The following is a 21,747-nucleotide window of genomic DNA, read 5'->3' on the forward strand; positions in this document are numbered from 1 at the left end:
AGTTATTATGCATACAAAAAACACTCGCGGGACAGAATGAAGGTTTTGCATGCTTTCATGACTTGAGGGTCCGACTGAGTCACCAGAACAACACCTGTCAGGAATAAAGACAGTGACTTTATTCCACAGTGGCGAACGCAGGTCATAAATTAATTCCACTGCCTCCTCATCCTCAAGATCCGGTTCTGTCAACATGTACACCAGGAGTGATTCAGTGATCTGAAAACAGTGTGTATGTACAGTGCATATGAAGCTCAGACTATTGCTTTGTGAGAAATTATGCTTGTATGGGGTAAGAGGAAAACTTCATTGTTTTCAGCACCAGCAGTTCAACTTTCAGACCCTTAGAGGTCTTTTGGTCTGAAAAGGCAGGATTTCACGTGTGCAAATGTGTAATTATGACAGCAGACAGCCCTTGATTGACATGGAGCAATAACACGTCTAACACTAAATTCAGGACCGCCATACTCCTCCAGGTCTGGAGTTCATCACCACCAGCTTTAATCACTCTTGATTAAAGAGTTAAATAATTAAACTCATCTATTACTTTACTCTAACTGGCCTTATCTACATGACCGTAAGCTTGTATGGATAAAGGAAAGTGACCTGCATTCACTGACAACTGCATTCATTCTCTATGACAGAGCTTCACTTGGTGAAAGTACAGTATTTCAGACTCTTATCTTCACAAACTGCAGCTTCTCTGTGGGTGTTTTTGTATTGTGAGTGAGTTGCACTTCCTGTAATCTGTAAGTAGACTGTGCTGCCGGAGTCTGTACTGATGGTGAACCGGCCCTGGACTGAGGGCGCATAGCTGATTCCATAAGTATGATATCGTCCCAGCCATTCCAGACCCTTCCCAGGAGGCTGTCGGATCCAAGCTGTGGCATAGCTGCTATCACTCAGGGAGTATCCAGACACCTGGCAGGACAACCGCAGGGACTTTCCTGGCTTTCCAATCTCCGATGCTGACTGTGTTTACTGGACACAGTGCAGATCTGCAGGGAAATGACACAGTGTATTACTGTCATTTATAACACTACAGAAAAGCACATCAAAATAAATACATGAAGAAAAGCTGCAATAGCAAAGTCTCAGACAGACATATTTCACTAACCCTTCACACTCAGGAACAGAAGCATTAAACACGTGAGAACCTGCATTGTGCTTGAGGAACAAGGACAATCGTCTCCTGAGTGGCTTCTTCAGCTCTGTTGCAATTTCATTTATCAGAGGAATCTGAACAAGATTTGCATAAATTGTTAATATTTAAATAAGTAGATTTCCCAGTCTTCTTATATATCTCTGGGATAGTTTTCATCGCAGTGAGCAGTGACATTTATTAAGAAATAACATGGGGCTCTGTTAAGGTGCATTAAGTTCTCGTTTAGAGACGCTAATTCAGTTGCTGTAGTGTGCCGTGGTGTTGTGTGAAACTGTGGCTCAGACAACAGTTGCTCCGTGTGTTTGACACTGGCGCTTTGCACTGCCCACAGAGGGAGCTGCTGTAAAAGAAAAGAGCCCTTTGAAGACTATTTTTCTGCAACATCTGAGAGTTGAAAATAAGAAACAGAATAAACAGAGAAGTCCCAAATGTCAGTAGCAGCATAGTATGTCCAGTATGTCCCTGTCACGGTGTCAGATACTCTCCAAGGGCAAAAACACAACTGCAGGCACAGGTTTATAATTCTAATAAATGCCTCCACTTCTGTAGACCAACATGCTTCCCATATAGGAAGGACCCACTTCTTCCGCCACTGGTGCCCAGATTTCAGAGTGTCCTCATATACCTCAGAAATCACTATCATGCACTTTGCCATACAATTTAATGAGAAATACTATGTGCCTCTGCTACAGCACCAGTAGTTTGCTCTTGTTACTCAGTCACTGTTGTGGGCCGTTGGTGTTGTGCTGAGGTAACTATCACACTATGTGTGACACTGGTGCTTTGCACTGCCTACACAGGGAGCTGATGGCAAAGAAGAGAGCCCTTTGAAGGCTTTCTTGTGCACAAACCCAGAGATAAAAATAAGAAATGTAAAACAGACACTGGTCCTAAAGGTCAGTAACAGAATATTTTACATATCCCTGTCACTGTGCCAGATACTCTCCAGGCGAGGAAACACAGCTACAGGGGCAGGTTTATAATACAAATAAATGCCTCCACTTCTGTACTGAAATACAGGAGGGACCCACTTAATCCACCACTGAGGTGTGGCCCCACCTGGGACACCCCCTACAGGTAGATTAGGGGCAGAAGAGATTCGCCATTCTGCTCTGCAATCTTGGGATCCAACCCTGAACTACCTGACCTGTACCTGCACCAGGTGTCACAAAACCTGACTTGGCAAGAACAGCCCGCTTAAGAAAAACACAACAACGTGTTTTTGTTTTAAAGAAAGCTGCAATGGAATGAAATCAACCTGGAATTGCGTTTCAGTGCTCACAGTGCTGAGAGAAGGCTGGTACACAAACAAGCAAGCCAAGTATGATCTCAAGAAAAATCTTACAATATTTACAAATGTATTCATAAAATATTGTACGCCTACAACTCTGCATGTTAAAGTGGCTCCCCACAAAGACAATGAAGAGGACTGTGAGATTTGACTACATATCAGCTGTGGTCAATAAACACCTTCAAGTGTTGGGGAGAAATGGATCAAAAACATGACTCATGAGTGGAGTAGAGAAGTAGAGGAGCTTATTGCCATATGATCACGTACATTAGGATTGTTAATCACGCTGATCTCTTGGGACATACACAGTACAACAGACAACACTACACAATGTAGACAACAGGAACAATAAATATGTTGTGAAAAAAAATAAATAACTCTGATTCTCAGGTAGTGGGAGTCACAGTGAGAGCAGAGGCTCGGGAGCCTGATTCTGCTATTTCTTTATTTAAGTTCTGCAGTGTCTCCCTCTGTGGGTGTTTTTGTATTGTGAGTGAGTTGCACTTCCTCACTGTGACTGTCGTGCACAATAATAGACGCCACTGTCTTCAGCTTTCAGGCTTGTCATCTGTAAGTAGACTGTGCTGCCGGAGTCTGTACTGATGGTGAACCGGCCCTGGACTGAGGGCGCGTAGTTGTTTCCAGAGGTATAATAGTATCCCAGCCATTCCAGGCCCTTCCCAGGAGGCTGTCGGATCCAGTTTGTAGTATAGCTTCTATCAGTCAGGGAGTATCCGGACACCTGGCAGGACAACTGTAGGGACTTTCCTGGCTTTCCAATCTCCGATGCCGACTGTGTTAACTGGACACAGTGCAGATCTGTAGGGAAATGACACAGTGTATTACTGTCATTTATAACACTGTAGAAAAGCACATCAAAATAAACATATGAAGAAAAGCTGCAATAGCAAAGTCTCAGACAGACATCTTTCACTTACCCTTCACACTCAGGAACAGAAGCATTAAACATGTGAGAACCTGCATTGTGCTTGAGGAACAAGGACAAGCGTCTCCTGAGTGGCAACTTCAGCTCTGTTGCAGTTTCATTTAACAGTGGAATCTGAACAGGATTTGCATAAATTTTTAACATTTAAATGAGTAGCTTTCCTACTCCTCTTTTATATCTCCGAAATTGCTTTGCAGTGTGCAGTCACATTTAGTTAGCAAAGTATGGCCTCTGTTAAGGTGCACAAAGGTTTCGTTTAGTTACGCTAATTCAGTTGCTGTAGTGTGCCGTGGTGTTGTGTGAAACTGTGGCTCAAACAACAGTTGCTCCGTGTGTTTGACACTGGCGCTTTGCACTGCCCACAGAGGGAGCTGCTGTAAAAGAAAAAGCCCTTTGAAGACTATTTTTCTGCAACATCTGAGAGTTGAAAATAAGAAACAGAATAAACAGACAAGACAAGTCAGAAGCAGCATACAGTATATTGCATGTCCCTGTCACGGTGTCAGTTAGTCTCCAGTGGCAAAAACACAGTTGCAGGGACAGGTTTAAAATACTAATAAATGCCTCCACTTCTGTAGACCAACATGTCTCCCGTACAGGAGGGACCACTTCATCCACCACTTGAGCACAGATTTCAGAGTCTCCTCGTATATCTCAGAAATCGCTATCATGCACTTTGCCATGACATTTAATGAGAAATACTATGTGCTTCTGCTACAGCACCAGTAGTTTGCTTTTGTTACTCAGTCACTGTTGTGGGCCGTTGGTGTTGTGCTGAGGTAACACTCGCACCATGTGTGACACTGGTGCTTCGCACTGCCTACAGAGGGAGCTGTGGGCAAAGATGGGAGCCCTTTGAAGACTTTCTAGTGCACAAAAACAGAGAGAAAAATAAATGGAAAACAGACACTGGTCCTAAAGGTCAGTAACAGCATAATTTACATATCCCTGTCACTGTCCCAGACGCTCTCCAGGGGAGAAAACACAGCTACAGGGAAAGGTTTATAATACTAATAAATGCCTCCACTTCTGTAGTGAACTACAGGAGGGACCCACTTCATCCACCACTGAGGTGCAGCCCCACCTGGGACACACAGTGCAGATTGATCAGGGGCAGGAGAGATTCGCCATTCTGCTCTGTGATCTTGGGATCCAGCCCTGAACTACCTGACCTGTACCTGCACCAGGGGGATGGAGGGGAAATTCTGTACAAGACTGGAGTGGATTTTAGCCACAATACAGGGGTTAACACCCCTGCTGTTCTTAACAGTGCTTGGGGATCTTCATTATCCAATTAGTCGGAAGTTTGGCTTAGTATCGTATCACTTCTGTGCAAACTAGCAAATTCATGAAACACACGGTTTGCAGACATTAGAATTTGGGCAGCTGAAGATCCTAATGTCAGGGAAGCAGTGATCCTCAGTTATTCATCATAACTAAGACACAGGTGAGAGAGGCCTCTGAGATAAAAGAAGAAACCTTTCAACCTTTTTATTAATAGTTATTAAGTGGTGATATATATTATCCAGGGAACCTATTCTGATAGACGTATATCACAAAACCTGACTTGGCAAGAACAGCCTGCTTAAGAAAGAACACAACAACATTTTTTGTTTTAAAGAAAGCTGCAATAGAATGAAATCAACCTGGAATTGCGTTTCAGTGCTCACAGCGCTGAGAGAAGGCTGGTACACAAACAAGCAAGACAAGTATGATCTCAAGAAAAATCTTACAATATTTAAAACTGTATTTATAAAATATTGTACGTCTACAAATCTGCATGTTAAAGTGGCTCCCCACAAAGACAATGAAGAGGACTGTGAGATTTGACTACATATCAGCTGTGGTCAATAAACACCTTCAAGTGTTGGGGAGAAATGGATCAAAAACATGATTCATGAGTGGAGTAGAGAAGTAGAGGAGCTTATTGCCATATGTTCACGTACATTGGAATTCTTAATCATGCTGATCTCTCTGGACATACTGTACACAGTGCAACAGACAACACTACACAATGTAGACAACAGGAACAATAAATATGCTGTGAAAAAATAAATAACTCTGATTCTCAGGTAGTGGGAGTCACAGTGAGAGCAGAGGCTCGGGAGCCTGATTCTGCTATTTCTTTATTTAAGTTCTGCAGTGTCTCCCTCTGTGGGTGTTTTTGTATTGTGAGTGAGTTGCACTTCCTCACTGTGACTCTCGGGCACAGTAATAGACGCCACTGTCTTCAGCTTTCAGGCTTGTCATCTGTAAGTAGACTGTGCTCCCGGAGTCTGTACTGATGGTGAACCGGCCCTGGACTGAGGGCGCGTAGCTGTTTCCAGAGGTATAATAGTATCCCAGCCATTCCAGACCCTTCCCAGGGGGCTGTCGGATCCAGTGTGTAGCATAGCTGCTATCAGTCAGGGAGTATCCAGACACCTGGCAGGACAACCGCAGGGACTGTCCTGGCTTTCCGATTTCCGATGCCGACTGTGTTAACTGGACACAGTGCAGATCTGCAGGGAAATGACACAGTGTATTACTGTCATTTATAACACTGTAGAAAAACACATCAAAATAAACACATGAAGAAAAGCTGCAATAGCAAAGTCTCAGACAGACATCTTTCACTTACCCTTCACACTCAGGAACAGAAGCATTAAACACGCGAGAACCTGCATTGTGCTTGAGGAACAAGGACAAGCGTCTCCTGAGTAGCTGCTTCAGCTCTGTTGCAGTTTCATTTATCAGAGGAATCTGAACAGGATTTGCATTAATTGTTAACATGTAAATGAGTAGATTTCCTACTCTTCTTATATACCTCCAAAATTGCTTCCATGGCAGTGAGCAGTGACATTTATATACAATATTATGGGGCTCTGTTAAGGTGCACAGAATTTGCATTTAGTTACTGTAGTGTAACATAACATCACTTTATTAGCCCTATACAATTTCTTGCATTAGGAATTCATCTTTTCACAGACCCTAGCTGGGTCTCCATGAGACACAAACAGGGAGAGAGAAGCTTGGAAGGAGAGAGCAGGGTCAGTTGTTGTACAGCAGCCCTGGAGCAGTTGGGGTTAAGGGTTTTGCTCAGGAGCCCAACAGAGTAGGATTCTTCTGTCAGCTGTGGGATTTGAACAGGCAACCTTCCTGCCACAGGCACACATCATTAGCCACAGAGCCACCACTCTGTGTTATGTGAAGTTCTGACTCAGACAACAATTTCTCTGTGTGTTTGACATTGGTGCTTTGCACTACCTACAGAGGGAGCTGCTGTAAAGGAAAAGAGCCCTTGGAAGACTATTTTTCTGCAAAATCTCAGAGTTGAAAATAAGAAACAGAAAAAACAGACAAGTCCAAAAGCTCAGTTGCAGCTTATTTTGCACATCCCTACCATGGTGTCAGATACTCTCCAGGGGCAAAAACATAGCTGCAGGGGCAGGTTTATAATACTCATAAATGCCTCCACTTCTGTAGACCAACATGAGGGACCCACTTCATCCACCACTGGTGCACAGATTTCAGAGTCTCCTCATATACCTCAGAAATCGCTATCATGCACTTTGCCATGACATTTAATGAGAAATAATCAACAACATGGCTCATGACTCTTGAGTTGAGTCACTCAACAACATGACTCATGACTCATCTATAAAAATATATTTGTGGAAACTCAATATATTTCCATAAATATACTGTGGAAAAATAAATAACTATGATTCTCAGGTAGTGGGAGTCTCAGGAGCCTGATTCTGCATTTTCCTTATTTAGGTTTTGCAGTGTCTCCCTCTGTGGGTGTTTTTGTATTGTGAGTGAGTTGCACTTCCTCACTGTGAGTCTCAGGCACAGTAATAGACGCCACCGTCTTCAGCTTTCAGGCTTGTCACCAGTAAGTAGACTGTGCTGCTGGAGTCTGTACTGATGGTGAACCAGCCCTGGACTGAGGGCGCGTAGCTGATTCCAGAAGTATGATAATATCCCAGCCATTCCAGACCCTTCCCAAGGGGGCTGTCAGATCCAAGCTGTAGCATAGCTGCTATCGGTCAGGGAGTATCCAGACACCTGGCAGGACAACCGCAGGGACTGTCCTGGCTTTCTGATTTCCGATGCTGAATGTGTTAACTGGACACAGCGCAGATCTGCAGGGAAATTACACAGTGTATTACTGCCAGTTAAAATACTGTAGTTATCACAACAACAAGGGGGTGAAAAATAAGAATGAAAACAAAAAAAAGACAAATAGTAAGACTGGTTCATTTGACAAAGTACAGTACTCGCCAATGATGTCAGGATGACTGTTCTTACCTTTCCTGGGAGCCTGTTGAATCCAGCCCATCCTGAAAGGGTGAATCCGGAGGTTTCACAAGAGATAGTCAGAGAATCACCGGGTTTCTTCAGTTCTGAGTAAGTTGACAGAGTTAGTGAAATTGAGCTTGTTCCTCCAAAACATGATCAGAATTATTATTATTAATTAAATTTGTTTAATCTACTTACAGACAATTACAGACAAAATATCATTAGAGACTAAAAGAAAAGCAGTATGTAATACCCCGCAAGCAGTGCAGTAAAATACAGAGAAATGCTACAAGAGCCATCTCTCAACTGAGTGAATTGCAGAAGTCTTTTCTAGTGCCACTGTGACTATACAAGACTTCCAATAATTTCAATGGCCAGCAGCTATATCACCCTGCAACTCACAGGTGTGAGCCTGGTCAGTACCTGGATGGGAGACCTCCTGGGAAAAACTAAGGTTGTTGCTGAAAGAGGTGTTAGTGGGGCCAGCAGGGGGTGCTCCCTCTGTCGTCTTTGTGGGTCCTAATGCCCCAGTATAGTGAGGGGGACACTATGCTGTATAAAGGTGCAGTTCTTCAGATGAGAGTAAAGCTGAGGTCCTGAATCTCTGTGGTCATTAACAAGCCCAGGGCGTTTCTCGAAAAGAGCAGAGGTTAAAGAGGTGTCCTGGCCAAATTTCACCCTGGCCTTTACCAATCATGGCCTCCTAATAATCCCCATATATGAGTTGGCTTCATTACTCTGCTCTCCTCCCCACTAATAGCTGATGTGTGCTGAGCGTTCTGGCGCACTATGGCTGCCGTCGCATCATCCAGGTGGGGCTGCACACTGGTGGCGGTGGAGGGGATCCCCATTACTTGTAAAGTACTTTGAGTGGTCTCACGATATTAGTTCCCCCTCCTTAAGGGTGCTCCAGCCCTTTCACTCAAGACTGTATTCTATGCACCTGCTCCCTATTCCCAGTCCACCTTAAAAGCCAGGCGCTGACGCTCATCCGGGCTCTGTATCTGATTTCCTTATCGTGCGAGTCCGGGACCTGGAAGCGCCTGGTCCCGTTAAGGTTTTAACCTCGGTTCCCGTTCCCGTTCCCGACCCGGCCTTCGTGTTTTTAATTCCTTCTTCTGATGGATCTCCTGGTTTTGGACTTACCCTTGCGTTTTGGATTTTCCCTAAGGACTACTCTTGGAAAGGTAACTGAAAGGTGGGTGGTTTGAGCCCACCCAGGGACATTGCTGGTTCAAATCCTGTAGCCAGCAGAGGAATCCTAATTTGTTGGGCCTGTGAGCAACCCCAACTGCTCCAGAGCTGCTATATAAATGGCTGACCCTGTGCTCTGACCCCATGCTTCTCTCCCTGCCTGTGTGTCTCATGGAGAGCAGGTTGGGGTATGCAAAAAGACAAATTCCTAATACAAGAAATTCTATATGGCCAATAAAGTGATCAAATCCTAGTCTGAGAGTCAGCTGTGTATATTGGAGAGAGTCCCTTTTGAACCGAATATGCCTTGAAATGTCTTGCATGTTAGTGTCTGAAAGCTTTGTGTTCATTTTTGCATAAACTATAAATTTAATAAAGAAGAATATATATATAACTGATTCTAACTTGGTCATTTTTCTTCTTCCATTCAATTGAATTTAATTTCAGAACATCTTTATGTAATTTGTTTCATTGAATCAGGGAGCCTGTTTCAGGTGCTCTTGCTTTACTTTGTGGACCTTGATCCTGAATTGTTTCTGATCTTCAGAAAGTCACGTACCTGGGCTTGGTCAGTGCCTTTCATGATGTTTAATACAGGAAAGAGTCCACACTCCTGTCTAAAAAGATTCAGTTCCTTTAGTCTGTTTGAGATTGACATTGAGGCCAGAAATTAGTTTTGTTGCTCTTGACTGGACTGTCTCAATAGCAACACTATTGCTTTGGTTTTTTGGTGAGCAAAAGTGACCTCAGCCTTCCAAGTGAAGTCTCACTACCACATGGTAAGACTGTGACTTTGCTTTGCTGTATATTCCGCTCTGAGTTGGGAGTTTGATAGCTTCAGGTGACAGTGCCCGTGGATTCATCTCTGAGCAAAGAAGGAAACTGTTCAGGTCAGGAGTCCATGACTGCAGGAGACACACCTGTGACTGTGCTCTGACACCCCCTGATTCAAACAAACCAACAGCCCATTAAAGCTGCCCTTCAGTCATCAAGCTAAAGGGAAAACTGAGTCCAGTCCTGTCATCTGAAAAAACTGCAGTGCGTTAAGATGCTTACTTATAAATGATCTGTTTTCCAGGGCTCGTCTCTGAATTTGGTAGTGGTTTGTCTTCATTGAAGCATCCTTGATATTTCTCAGTCGCAGATGAAAGTAATTTTTAGAATCAACATGTATTTGAGTATGCACACACCTAACTGTATTGAATAGACTCCACTTCTCAGTAACCAAACTCATTGTCCTGATGGATCTCAGTTATTAATAGAAAAAGAGGTGGTTTGATAAAGACAGTCTTTTGTCAAAATTAAATCCAAACGGCTGACTTTGTCAGTGCCTGAATTCAAAATACATGGATCAGGTCCATCATTGTCAGTGTTGCTCTGTTTAATCTAAACAGAAGTGTTAAAAATCAATGCTGTGTAATCATTCTGTCACTTTTAAGAGTCGGCTATTTACGTAAGTCGCATCTTATATTATTCATCTCGCTTCATAAATTGCTTATAAGTGTTTAGTCGTTTTCTTAATCAACAGACGCGGCGGCTGATTCAGGAAAAGGGGGGAGCGAGTTCAGTGCTTGAGAGGATTTTGTACAGACTCGTCGTCTCTTTCTTTCACTGTGTATCTCGCACAGTAGTAGAGCGCGGTGTCGTCTGTCTGCAGGCTCCTCAGCTCCAGGTACGCTGTGGTGGAGATGTCCGTGGAGGCCAGGGCTCGCCCTTGAATGGACTGGGCGTAGTTGATGTCCGCATTGTCTCCTCTGATGTACAGTAACCACTCGAAGGTCCTCCCGGGAGCTTGTCGAATCCAGTACATATAATAGCTACTTAGAGCAAAACCTGAGACCCTGCAGGACAATTTCACCGTTTCCCCCGGTTTTTTCATCTCCGGTTGACTGGGCTGGGTCAAGACGACATCGGATCGGACACCTGTTAACAGAAAGCAAAGCAATCGTTCAATGTGCAAGAACACACGGTAAGGAAAAAAAAAAGAAACTATCCGCTTCAAAAAACTCACATGGCAGCACAAGCGATATTATCAGAGAAGTAAAAGCGAGCTGCTGCATCTTCACGATCGACAGGAGACCGCAGATTCTGAGATCACGGTGCCGAGGCTCCGCTTTATGTGGGTGGAAGAGCAATCGAGTTTGCATAAAGTCTCGGAAGGGAAAACGCCTTTCTGGGATCGTGACATTAAAGGGGCACTAATGAAACACCCCCGTTTATAGTTGACAGAAAGAACCTACACAACACATTTACTGTTGCAGCGATCGCTTGCTGCATTTTACGCGACATAACATTTTGTCCATTTTGTTTATTAACACAGTGTCATCAATTCATTTTTCTGAACCGAAAGTGATCTATATTGTTCCTATTTAAACTCCCATTTCAGTAAGTCTTATAAGTAAATGTGTTGCTACACAGTACAGAGTGACAAACATACGTGCACAACGTTTTTGCTCCATTAAGAAAATTACACGTGGTTTTCTAGCAATTTGCTCTCTTTTACTAAGACGCTGGAATATTGCAGACAAGAAGCGATCCGATTGAGACAGATATCCCAACTTTAACTAAGCTAGGTATACACTGTCTAATGCAGCCTTGATTTCAAAAGATTTTTTTTTTTGCTGACCGCATGTTTTATAATGAATATATGGGTGACAAAATCTTTCAAAGCTGAGGATTTTACTTTTACGAAACGGACGTTTAAGACGCTTTTCAAGTGCTGGTTTTAAAACTTTGCTTCCGGCATCATTTTCAGTCCTTAAAACAGGGAATCGAGGTACTGATTACGCAGTGAAGCAGTTGATGGATTGGAGCTGTTCAGACTATACCGCTGTATATTTTAATCATAAGCCCTACATATTTTTTTCGGAAACTTTTAACAAGGTGTTCTCCATCATAAAGTGTTTTACGGGCGATTCCTCAATAGTTTGTAAAGCCTCGAATTAAAGGTCAAAGCTTTTTGAATATTCTGGAGTCTCGGATTTAAAATAAGAAATACATTTATAAACGCTAATGCATTACTTAAAAGGAAAACTTTCTGAAAAAAAGTTAATGGATTAATCTTAAAAGAAATCGCAAGAGCAGTTTGGACAGCTCCAGCCTATCAACTGCGCCAGCGCTTGAAAAGGGAGCCACATAAAATGATCCGTTTCTCAAATGTAAAATCCTCAGATTTGAAAGATTCTCATCCATATCTCTTCGTTTTCTTTTCTTTTTTACAAAACAAATAAAATGTCCATTGAAAAAAAGACTGCGTTTGAAAATTGGGACATGTGTCTTTCTGAATCGGGTCGCTCTTTACATTAAATTATCCAGCGTATTTGTTTTGGAATTTATCAGCTGACACTTACAGTAACTGTGCTCGATACGAGACGCCTGACCATGTAGTTATACAGTGCCTTGCGAAAGTATTCGGCCCCCTTGAACTTTTCAACCTTTTGCCACATTTCAGGCTTCAAACATAAAGATATAATTTTTTATTTTATGTGAAGAATCACCAACAAGTGGGACACAATTGTGAAGTGGAACGAAATCTATTGGATTTTTGAAACTTTTTTAACTAATAAAAAAATGAAAAGTGGGGCGTGCAAATTTATTCGGCCCCTTTACTTTCAGTACAGCAAACTCACTCCAGAAGTTCAGCGAGGATCTCTGAATGATCCAATGTTGTCCTAAATGACTGATGGTGATAAATAGAATCCACCTGTGTGTAATCAAGTCTCTGTATAAATGCACCTGCTCTGTGATAGTCTCAAGGTTCTGTTGAAAGCGCAGAGAGCATCATGAAGACCAAGGAACACACCAGGCAGGTCCGTAATACTGTTGTGGAGAAGTTTAAAGCCGGATTTGGATACAAAAAGATTTCCCAAGCTTCAAACATCCCAAGGAGCACTGTGCAAGCGATCATCTTGAAATGGAAGGAGTATCAGACCACTGCAAATCTACCAAGACCTGGCCGTCCCTCTAAACTTTCAGCTCAGACAAGGAGAAGACTGATCAGAGATGCAGCCAAGAGGCCCATGATCACTCTGGATGAACTGCAGAGAACTACAGCTGAGGTGGGAGAGTCTGTCCATAGGACAACAATCAGTCTTACACTGCACAAATCTGGCCTTTATGGAAGAGTGGCAAGAAGAAAGCCATTTCTCAAAGATATCCATAAAAAGTCTCGTCTAAAGTTTGCCACAAGCCACCTGGGAGACACCCCAAACATGTGGAAGAAGGTGCTCTGGTCAGATGAAACCAAAATCGAACTTTTTGGCCACAATGCAAAACGATATGTTTGGCGTAAAAGCAACACAGCTCATCACCCTCAACACACCATGCCCACTGTCAAACATGGTGGTGGCAGCATCATGGTTTGGGCCTGCTTTTCTTCAGCAGGGACAGGGAAGATGGTTAAAATTGAGGGGAAGATGGATGCAGCCAAATACAGGACCATTCTGGATGAAAACCTGTTGGAGTCTGCAAAAGACCTGAAACTGGGACGGAGATTTATCTTCCAACAAGACAATGATCCCAAACATACAGCAAAATCTACAAAGGAATGGTTCACAAATAAACGTATCCAGGTGTTTGAATGGCCAAGTCAAAGTCCAGACCTGAATCCAATCGAGAATCTGTGGAAAGAGCTGAAAACTGCTGTTCACAAACGCTCTCCATCAAACCTCACTGAGCTCGAGCTGTTTTGCAAGGAAGAATGGGCAAGAATTTCAGTCTCTCGATGTGCAAAACTGATAGAGATATACCCCAAGCGACTTACAGCTGTAATCGCAGCAAAAGGTGGCTCTACAAAGTATTAACGCAAGGGGGCCGAATAATTTTGCACGCCCCACTTTTCATTTTTTTATTAGTTAAAAAAGTTTCAAAAATCCAATAGATTTCGTTCCACTTCACAATTGTGTCCCACTTGTTGGTGATTCTTCACATAAAATAAAAAAATTATATCTTTATGTTTGAAGCCTGAAATGTGGCAAAAGGTTGAAAAGTTCAAGGGGGCCGAATACTTTCGCAAGGCACTGTATATCCTGCGTAAAAATGTGCGTAGCAGAGGATGGTTTCGATCCATCGACCTCGGGGTGATGTCCGTCACCAGTGCACGCTTCATGTATAATAACATAATGTATAATGTTTCTTTATTAGCCCTGTCCAATTTCTTGCATTAGGAATCTGTCTTTCCGCATACCTCAGCTTTTCTCCATGGAGATACAGACACACAGACAGGGAAGCTTGGGGTCGGAGCGCAGGGTCTGCCACTGTACAGCGCTCCTGGAGCAGTTAGGATTAAGGGCCTTGCTCAGAGGCCCAGCGGAGTAGGATTCCTCTGCTGGCCGTGGGATTTGAACCAGCAACCTTCCAGTCACAAGCGCACATCCTTAGCCACAGAGCCACCGCTCCGCCCCCTTTTTTTTTAAATGCAAGTTTTTATTTCAATAAAAGTAGTCTATCTTTGACATCTAAAAGCACGCCTGAGATTACAAGTGTCAACGGTAAGAGAAGATGTCACCTTGAGCCCTTGGTGTTTTTAGTACAAATTATCACACGCACTACGACATAGGCAGGTTTTAAAGATCGTAAGGAAACAAAGCTTCTGGCTTTCCGCGGCTACTGATTCTGTCATCTTAAATCCCCGATTCTTCAACAACAATCAGTTAAACGACCACCAGACTTACAGTACAGCACACAGTCGCGTCCTGACGTGAAAGAAATATGATGGAAGCATTAAAGAATCTGCTTCACAGCCCAGACAGAGATTTCGATTTCTTCTCCATTGCACACAGCGTGTATGGTCGCTCCCTCAATTCCCTCGTTTGTACAGCCGCGATTTACAGGTCGAAGCACTTTTGTTAATGCTCTGGAATCTCGGATTAAAAAGCCAGAAATGAACAAAAAGCACCTCGACGTCAGGGTTATAACGCTAAAAACGATGCTAGCATAACGACAAAGATCTAAAATCAGCCCTTTAAAAGCGGCTAGACAACATTAAATGCTCCTTTCCTGAGCTTTAAAAGATTGTAATCCATACGTTTTGTGTTTTTCTTTGCTCATGCTTGCTTCTTACAGATTTGAAAGATTCAAAGTAACCTCGCTTAAAGTCAGTTCAACAATTGAGTCGATAACTGAGACGGGAGCAGCATCCCCACTGGCTTCTTCAACAGTGCCGGACAAGCTGCTCGACACTCAAGTGCATCTTAGAATTCCAGGTCTGCGGTGCATATATTTCAACACATTATTCATCCACTCAGAAACAGAGAAACTGAGGAAGGGACCTAAGGTATTTGCAGTTTATTGACGTGATGTTGTGCTTGACCGCGCGTAAAAAAAAAAAAGGTGCCTAGCAGAGGATGGTTTCGATCCATCGACCTCTGGGTTATGGGCCCAGCACGCTTCCGCTGCGCCACTCTGCTGTCGCTCTTTAGCAGGCGCTCCTGCCCAACTCCGCTTTCTTCTCTGTGTAAAACCACCGTTGACGAAACGTCTGCACGGTAAGGAAACTAAGGTGCTCTCTCTTCCTTATCGGTACGTGTGATATTGAGCCCAGTTACTTATCAGCGAAACACTGCAAAGCCAATTCGCTGGTTAATTACATGCAAAGAATGATTCGTTTCAGGAAGGGGCACATGTCTCAGCCACGTTTAAGCAATCCAGATACACGTTTTCCAATGCAGCCTTTATTTCAATGGGTATTTCTCGAAAGCTTGTTTTGCACAAAAGAAAAGAAAACGAAAGCACATGGGGGAGGATATTTTAAAGCGGAGGATTTGACTTGTGAGAAACGGGTCGTGTTGTGTGTCTCGCCGCTTTCCAAGCCTCTGATTTCGAAGGTTGTCGTTCTTTCAGCCTCAAGTGCAGGAGATTCCAGAATATTAAAAAAAGTGCCTCGATTTTTAAATCGCGGCTTTCAAACGAGGGTATCGCGGGGGCGCCCATCACACGTTGTGCAAAGGAGAATAAATCGAAATCTCTTTCTGTGCTGTGGAGGAGATTCTCAAATGCTTGCATCCTGTTTCTTTCGCGTTATGAGGCGAGTGCGTGTATGGTTCTGGTTTCCATTTCCCTGATTCTGGTTGAAGAACCGGGGATTTAAGATGATAGAATCAGTTACCTCTGACAGAGGCAGCTTTGTTACTTACCGATCTTGAAGACATTCCTATGTACAATAGTAGCGCTGTGATAACTTTTACTAAAAACAGCAAGTGCCAGTCTATTAGCTGTTCTTGTCTTTGGCACTTCTTAAATTCCACATTTTTACAGCATATCTAAATGACTTATTTATGTTCTTTTTTTTTTTTACTGGCAAACACAGACGTGGATTGTTGCATATTTATTCCGTTCCGTCTCGGACTTCAGTTATGGCAATGAGCTAATGTCGCAAGCAATACCTGGAAGGTGACGTTCCAAATTCGCATCTCTTTGGTTTGTGTTATGAATAGGAAATGCGATCCCTTCCAAATCGTACACTAACGTAGAGACACAGCGACAGAGAAGGAAGAAAAGAGGTACTCTTCAAGGCGTGTCTGGACACTGACTGAACCTCCCCCGTCCGTCAAGACATTTCTAATGTTTCAGGACAGAGATTCAGCCTTGGTCTTACCAACGACCTGCGTTTAAGTTTGTAAGTTAAATATATATATATATTTGTCGTTATTTGATTTCTGGCTTGCTAAAACAATTTAGCGGATTCCATCAGAAGCTTATTTTTCACTGAAGTACTGTACCATGTTCTTCATACAGGAACTATGCACACGTGCTTCTCAAGATCTCACAACGAAGGAAGTCACTTTTGGACCTCTGCTTATTGGTAAAGATTAAAGAGTACAGTAAGTGTGAAGCTTGCGCACAATTATTTGCGCTGTAAATAAAAAATATATATATTTGTAAGCAAAGAGATTTGTTGTTATTGGACTTATGAATAAATGGGTAGAAAGGAAGACCTTGTCGAAGGATTGTGACAACTTATGTGCGAAAAAAACACGACGTTGCTTTATTGATTTTTAAATCTGAAAGTAGCATTTTGATATAAATCCGCTGCTTTTTCATTGATATGGGAAAGTTGGATTTGTGTCTCATAGTGCCCAAATAAAAGAGTATAATGTCCATTTTAATTAAACAACAATAATAAATGCTACTGCTGTAATAATAACAGTTATAGCAGTTGATCTTTTTTTATCATTCCTGTGAGTGTTTTCCTGCATCTGTTTTTTTTTTGTTCATGTGAGCAATAGACTGTCACCGGTGTGAGACAGCTTTTAAGTTAAACTTAAAAGCCAGAGTGTAGATTCTCCTCCAGTGTCCAGCTGAAAAGACAGTCCCGAGCTGTCGGTGGGCTGAGCTTTACAGAGACAGAGCACAAAGGCTGTATGTAGAGTTGAGATGTCAGAAGAAGAGAGAAAGTAAATACATCCGGCTGGTGCAAAATAGCTTGATTCTTAGAAATGAAGACACAATTTTAAAAAGTCGGTCTGTTAGATGTCATATCCTTTATGTACATATGTAATCTACAGATAGGAAAAGAAATGTTCTAATAAGGAAGTATATACTTAATGATTTGTTTTAGTTTTAAGGGAAGTTTTAAGATGACCATTCAATCCATCCATCTATCAATCAACTTGATTATACTCATTAAAATTATTGTTGAATCATATTTTGTACTATACAAAACATACTAGTGTACAGAAATCTCATTCTACAGCAGAATAAATACTTGCAGTATCTTTGTGCATCTTCATGTTCTGTTCTCTCAGAATCTGATCTGCCCACCTTCATCTAGATAATAATCACATAAATTGAAACCACGCATAGACATCATATCAGTGTTTAATAAAACATTACACAGAAGTGTATGAATTTCATTAGGCGTCAGCTAAACTGTCGTGAAAGAATCACACGGCTGGCAGGGAAGTGCCCCCTTCTGGTAAAACGCGATACTGCACTGAGCACAAAATTGACTGCTTGGAAGTATTTCAGTCTCGTTTGTGTTGCGTCATGTTCGTTATCCATCTGAGAATTCAAGAACAAGTCTTCATTGTTCACATTCAAGTTTTTCTTTAATTTGAAGAATAATGTCCAAGAGCCCAGCAGCTTTTAGAATGCTGCTCACTGTGGCGCGATCAAGCTCAATAGGAAATTAACACATTTGATTTTTCCTGCAGTCCGAATTAGTAGACAAGTAAAACATTTCTTGGCAGGAAAAAAAGTGTACCTGATCTTTGCATTTTTGCACAGAAATGCGTCCCTTACAAAAACAGGACACAGTTTGTTGGTAAAATTCCAAGTATGCAGGTATGACCAAAGTATATTGGGAGCTGTTCTTGGTGCTGCAACATTGTGAGCATTAAACCTATTACAGTATTCTCATGTCTAGCAGTTATTGATCTTAGTTGTAACTTAAGCTTTGGTTCTATAGGAATCAGCTGACCATGAGCCATACTTTTGTGTGACTTGTCTAGCTGAGAGAGAGGCAGCCTGACTGAATCTTCTTTATTTTCCTGAGGAATGAGCTGGGAAGCTGCTATATGGATGTGGATGGGAAGGTAAGAAGTGTTGTGAGAAAAATGGGCACAGGGCAGTCCTGACCTAACGATATGAAAGTGGACATAGGACAACAGTGTTTTTCCTAAACTTTTGAACTTCATTTGCAGTGTTTTGAAGCAAGTTTCTAATATTTTCATTTTATCCTATTATTCCAAGGACTGTAACCTTCAATAATTCCTCAGTGACTTTCACACTTGACTTATTGTCTCTGAGTAGATGACGTTGCGGTAGGTGGGTGGGTGGTTATTTTCAGCTGTGGCTCACAGAAAACAGTTAGTTGCAATTCATAGACCTTAAACTCTTTTTTCACCATTTATTTCTTCCATTTATTTACCTGCCCCCTGAGGTGGAGAGTGTGTGGGGAGGGCATCAGCTTTAGAAAGAGGAAGCTGTAGCTGTATTATGGTTGTGTCAGTTTATTTTACTGTGTTTATCAAGCACAGCCTTCTGCCTTCAGGCTGTTCAGTGTTAGTGAAGACCTGCTGTTCCAGCTGTCCCTGATCAGAGTCAGTCGTTTCACACTGTTTGCGCAATTTGTGTTTCCATTATACCCCAGCCACTGTTCTGCATTGAATAGATCCAAATATTACTGCCAACAGTAAACAAATTACATTCCTGACCCGTGAACCGTGCATACAGGCTTCCAGCAGCAGATTATCTCAATTCTTACAGCTGCTGTCAGTTTTTGTACATATTCATTGCTGAAAAGCACCACAGTTCTCCTCCGTGCACAGTAATACACAGCTGTGTCCTCAGCTGTGAGGCTGGAGATCTGTAAATACACATTGGAGCTGTCCTTTGATGCGGAGAACCGTCCTTCAAAGGCTGTAGCGTAGCGGTAATCAGATGAAGAGTAATAGTTAACTATCCACTCCAGCCCTCTCTCTGAAGATTGTCTAATCCAGCTCATAACATTACTGGCCACATTTAACCCACTGACAGCACATTTCAGCTGGAGAGACTCCCCAGGTCTCTTTACTTCCAACTGGGACTGGGTCAGAACAATGTCGCACTGCACACCTAGTTAAAAAAAAAAAGATTTGCAAGAAACATGTAATCAGCAAAGTAAAGTAACTGTGATGTAACATATTGAGAAATCTGAGATAGAATTATATGTATATTAGATATACTTACATGTTACAGTTATCAGAACCACAGTCAAACAGACTTTGAATTCCATTTTCAGAATAAGCAGAGATGTAACTGATCAATGCCTTTAATTGCAATGACAGTGCTAGATCCTTGTATCTCGAAACAGGGAGAAGTGCTCGTTTAATAGAAAAAAATGTAATTTGTTTTGCATACAGGAAGTTGTATAGACCCACATGCAAAGTATCAGCTTTGCAGTCCTGGAGCTCAGTAAATAAAAAGAACATGCATAAATCATAAACTCTCAGATGGATCTTTATCCTTGAGAGAAAATACTTTTCTTTGTGGGTGTCATGATCATAAGCCCCTGCTCTTAAGGATGGTCCAGCCCTTCCTTGTTTACCTGACTTCCTGCACCTGCCTCCTGTTCCACTCTCCCCTTTAAAAGCCAGACGCTCCTACCAAACTGGGTTCAGCTTTGGAAGATGGATGCCAGGAAGCCCGCTTACCAGCAAGCTCAGGAAAGGCTCGACGGCATAGGCTTCACAATGGCATCCTGACCATCTGGGTCCGGGGCTGGGAGCGCCTGGACCCGTTACCCTCTTCATTCCCCTGACCTTTCGCCGGATCCCGCTCCGGCTTTTAACTTCATCTTGTCTTTGTCACAGATGGACCACCCAGTTCTGGACATCAAACAAACCAATAGCCCATTAAAGCTGCCCTTCGGTCATCAAGCTAAAGGAAAAACTGAGCCCAGTTGTCACAACTCGTACCTCCTCCCGTAAGTGCCCTGGCATTCCCACGCTTACTGAACTCCACACACGCTCACCCAGGAACTAATTATCCAACCACGTCTCTCTCTCTTCACCGGCTTACCTACGCTCACTGTTGAGAAGTCTTCCACAGCTTTCTCTTGTGCGCTCAAATATTCTGGACCTGACTCCTTGATTACTCGACCTGGTTCTCCTACTTTTGACTTTGCTCTTGCCTAATGCCTTGGATTTGGAATCTTGGATTTACTTTTGCTCGAACTCACGGCTTCAGACAGGGTTCCCACTACTCACCCCTTTCAGAATTCCTGACACCAGTCCTGTCATCTGAAAAAACTGCAGTGTGTTAAGATGATTCTTGAGATCATGTCATTACAACGTGTCCTTCACTATTCAGTGAAGGGATATGATATGATATGAATGAGTTGACTTTCAGGGCTGTTTTCTCAGTTTAAAGTAATGGCTTGATTTCACTCTCAGTGCTCTTGAGATTTTCACAGTCACAGAGGAAAGTATTTTGTTTATGCAAACACCTAATTTAATTGACCCAAATAGACTCCACTCCTCTGTAACCTTTCTTGTGTTCTAATTGTTGTGTTAAGCATCATATATAAATAAGAAAGAGATAGCTTGATAAATACATTCATCAAAACCAAAGCCCAATGGGCTGACTTTGTGCCTGAATTTAAAACACTTTTGAATGAGATCCATCATTACCTCATGTTGAAGACGTTCAAGACAGTAGCTATAACAGCATGTGTAGGCTGCAAAGGAACAGGTTAAGGTTTATTCCAGGCTGAAAGGCATTCAGTGTGAAATAAATCTTTACCTATTACCTGTGTTGCTCTGGTGTTTCAAAATGGCATTTTGATCCTAGCGTAAAGATGAAATTTTACGTCAAATCAATTGCGGACGTGAAACCGAGAGGACACGGAAAATGAATATATAAATTAGTGAATAATGAAATAATAATAAACTAATAAAAGCAATAGTTCCAAATTGTGAGGAAGTAACATATCATATACAAAGTGCTACATTATTTATTTCTGATACTGTGATCCAAAAAGAAGTGTAAAGGTAAATGTTACATAATATTCCAAACAGTCGGTAATACGAGATGGCTGGTTAGTTCGCTGATTACAGTATTCATCTCGTTTTATAAGAGGGGAGCTGTCGTGTTTCTTTAATTAAACAAAAGCAGCCCTTGATTCGGGAAAGGGGGGGAGCGAGTTCAGTGCTTGTGAGGATTTTGTACAGACTCGTCATCTGTTTCCTTCACCGTGACTGTCTCGCACAGTAGTAAAGCGCGGTGTCGTCTGTCTGCAGGCTCCTCAGCTCCAGGTACGCTGTGGTGGATCTGTCCGTGGAGGCCAGGGCTCGCCCTTGAATGGACTGGGCGTAGCTGATGTCCGCATTGTCTCCTCTGATGTACAGTAACCACTCGAAGGTCCTCCCGGGAGCTCGACGAATCCAG

General features: G+C 42.5%; 3 long non-coding RNA genes and 1 gene segment (V, D, J or C); 2 read left to right on the top strand and 2 right to left on the bottom strand.

Moving 5' to 3' along the window:
• LOC148659775 (immunoglobulin mu heavy chain-like) overlaps positions 1-21,747 on the bottom strand; it is a 123,066-nt gene that overhangs the window by 65,305 nt on the left and 36,014 nt on the right.
• The window catches only part of LOC148659776 (uncharacterized), a 118,366-nt gene that overhangs the window by 56,582 nt on the left and 40,037 nt on the right, over positions 1-21,747 (top strand). The window lies entirely within an intron of this gene.
• The window catches only part of LOC148659779 (uncharacterized), an 11,168-nt gene continuing 4,592 nt past the window's right edge, over positions 15,172-21,747 (top strand). Inside the window, exons 1-5 of the long non-coding RNA XR_015939327.1 lie at positions 15,172-15,365; positions 16,314-16,495; positions 16,615-16,700; positions 18,287-18,413; positions 20,172-21,747. The exon at positions 20,172-21,747 is cut by the window's right edge and continues 321 nt beyond it. This is a non-coding gene — a long non-coding RNA (uncharacterized LOC148659779). The remainder of the gene's footprint in view (positions 15,366-16,313; positions 16,496-16,614; positions 16,701-18,286; positions 18,414-20,171) is intronic.
• The window catches only part of LOC148659780 (uncharacterized), a 1,567-nt gene continuing 1,117 nt past the window's right edge, over positions 21,298-21,747 (bottom strand). The window contains exon 3 of the long non-coding RNA XR_015939322.1: positions 21,298-21,747. This exon is cut by the window's right edge and continues 121 nt beyond it. This is a non-coding gene — a long non-coding RNA (uncharacterized LOC148659780).

The sequence above is a fragment of the Lepisosteus platostomus genome, chromosome 6 (assembly GCF_059453375.1).
Source record: "Lepisosteus platostomus isolate fLepPlt1 chromosome 6, fLepPlt1.hap1, whole genome shotgun sequence".
Taxonomy (NCBI): Eukaryota; Metazoa; Chordata; class Actinopteri; order Semionotiformes; family Lepisosteidae; genus Lepisosteus; species Lepisosteus platostomus.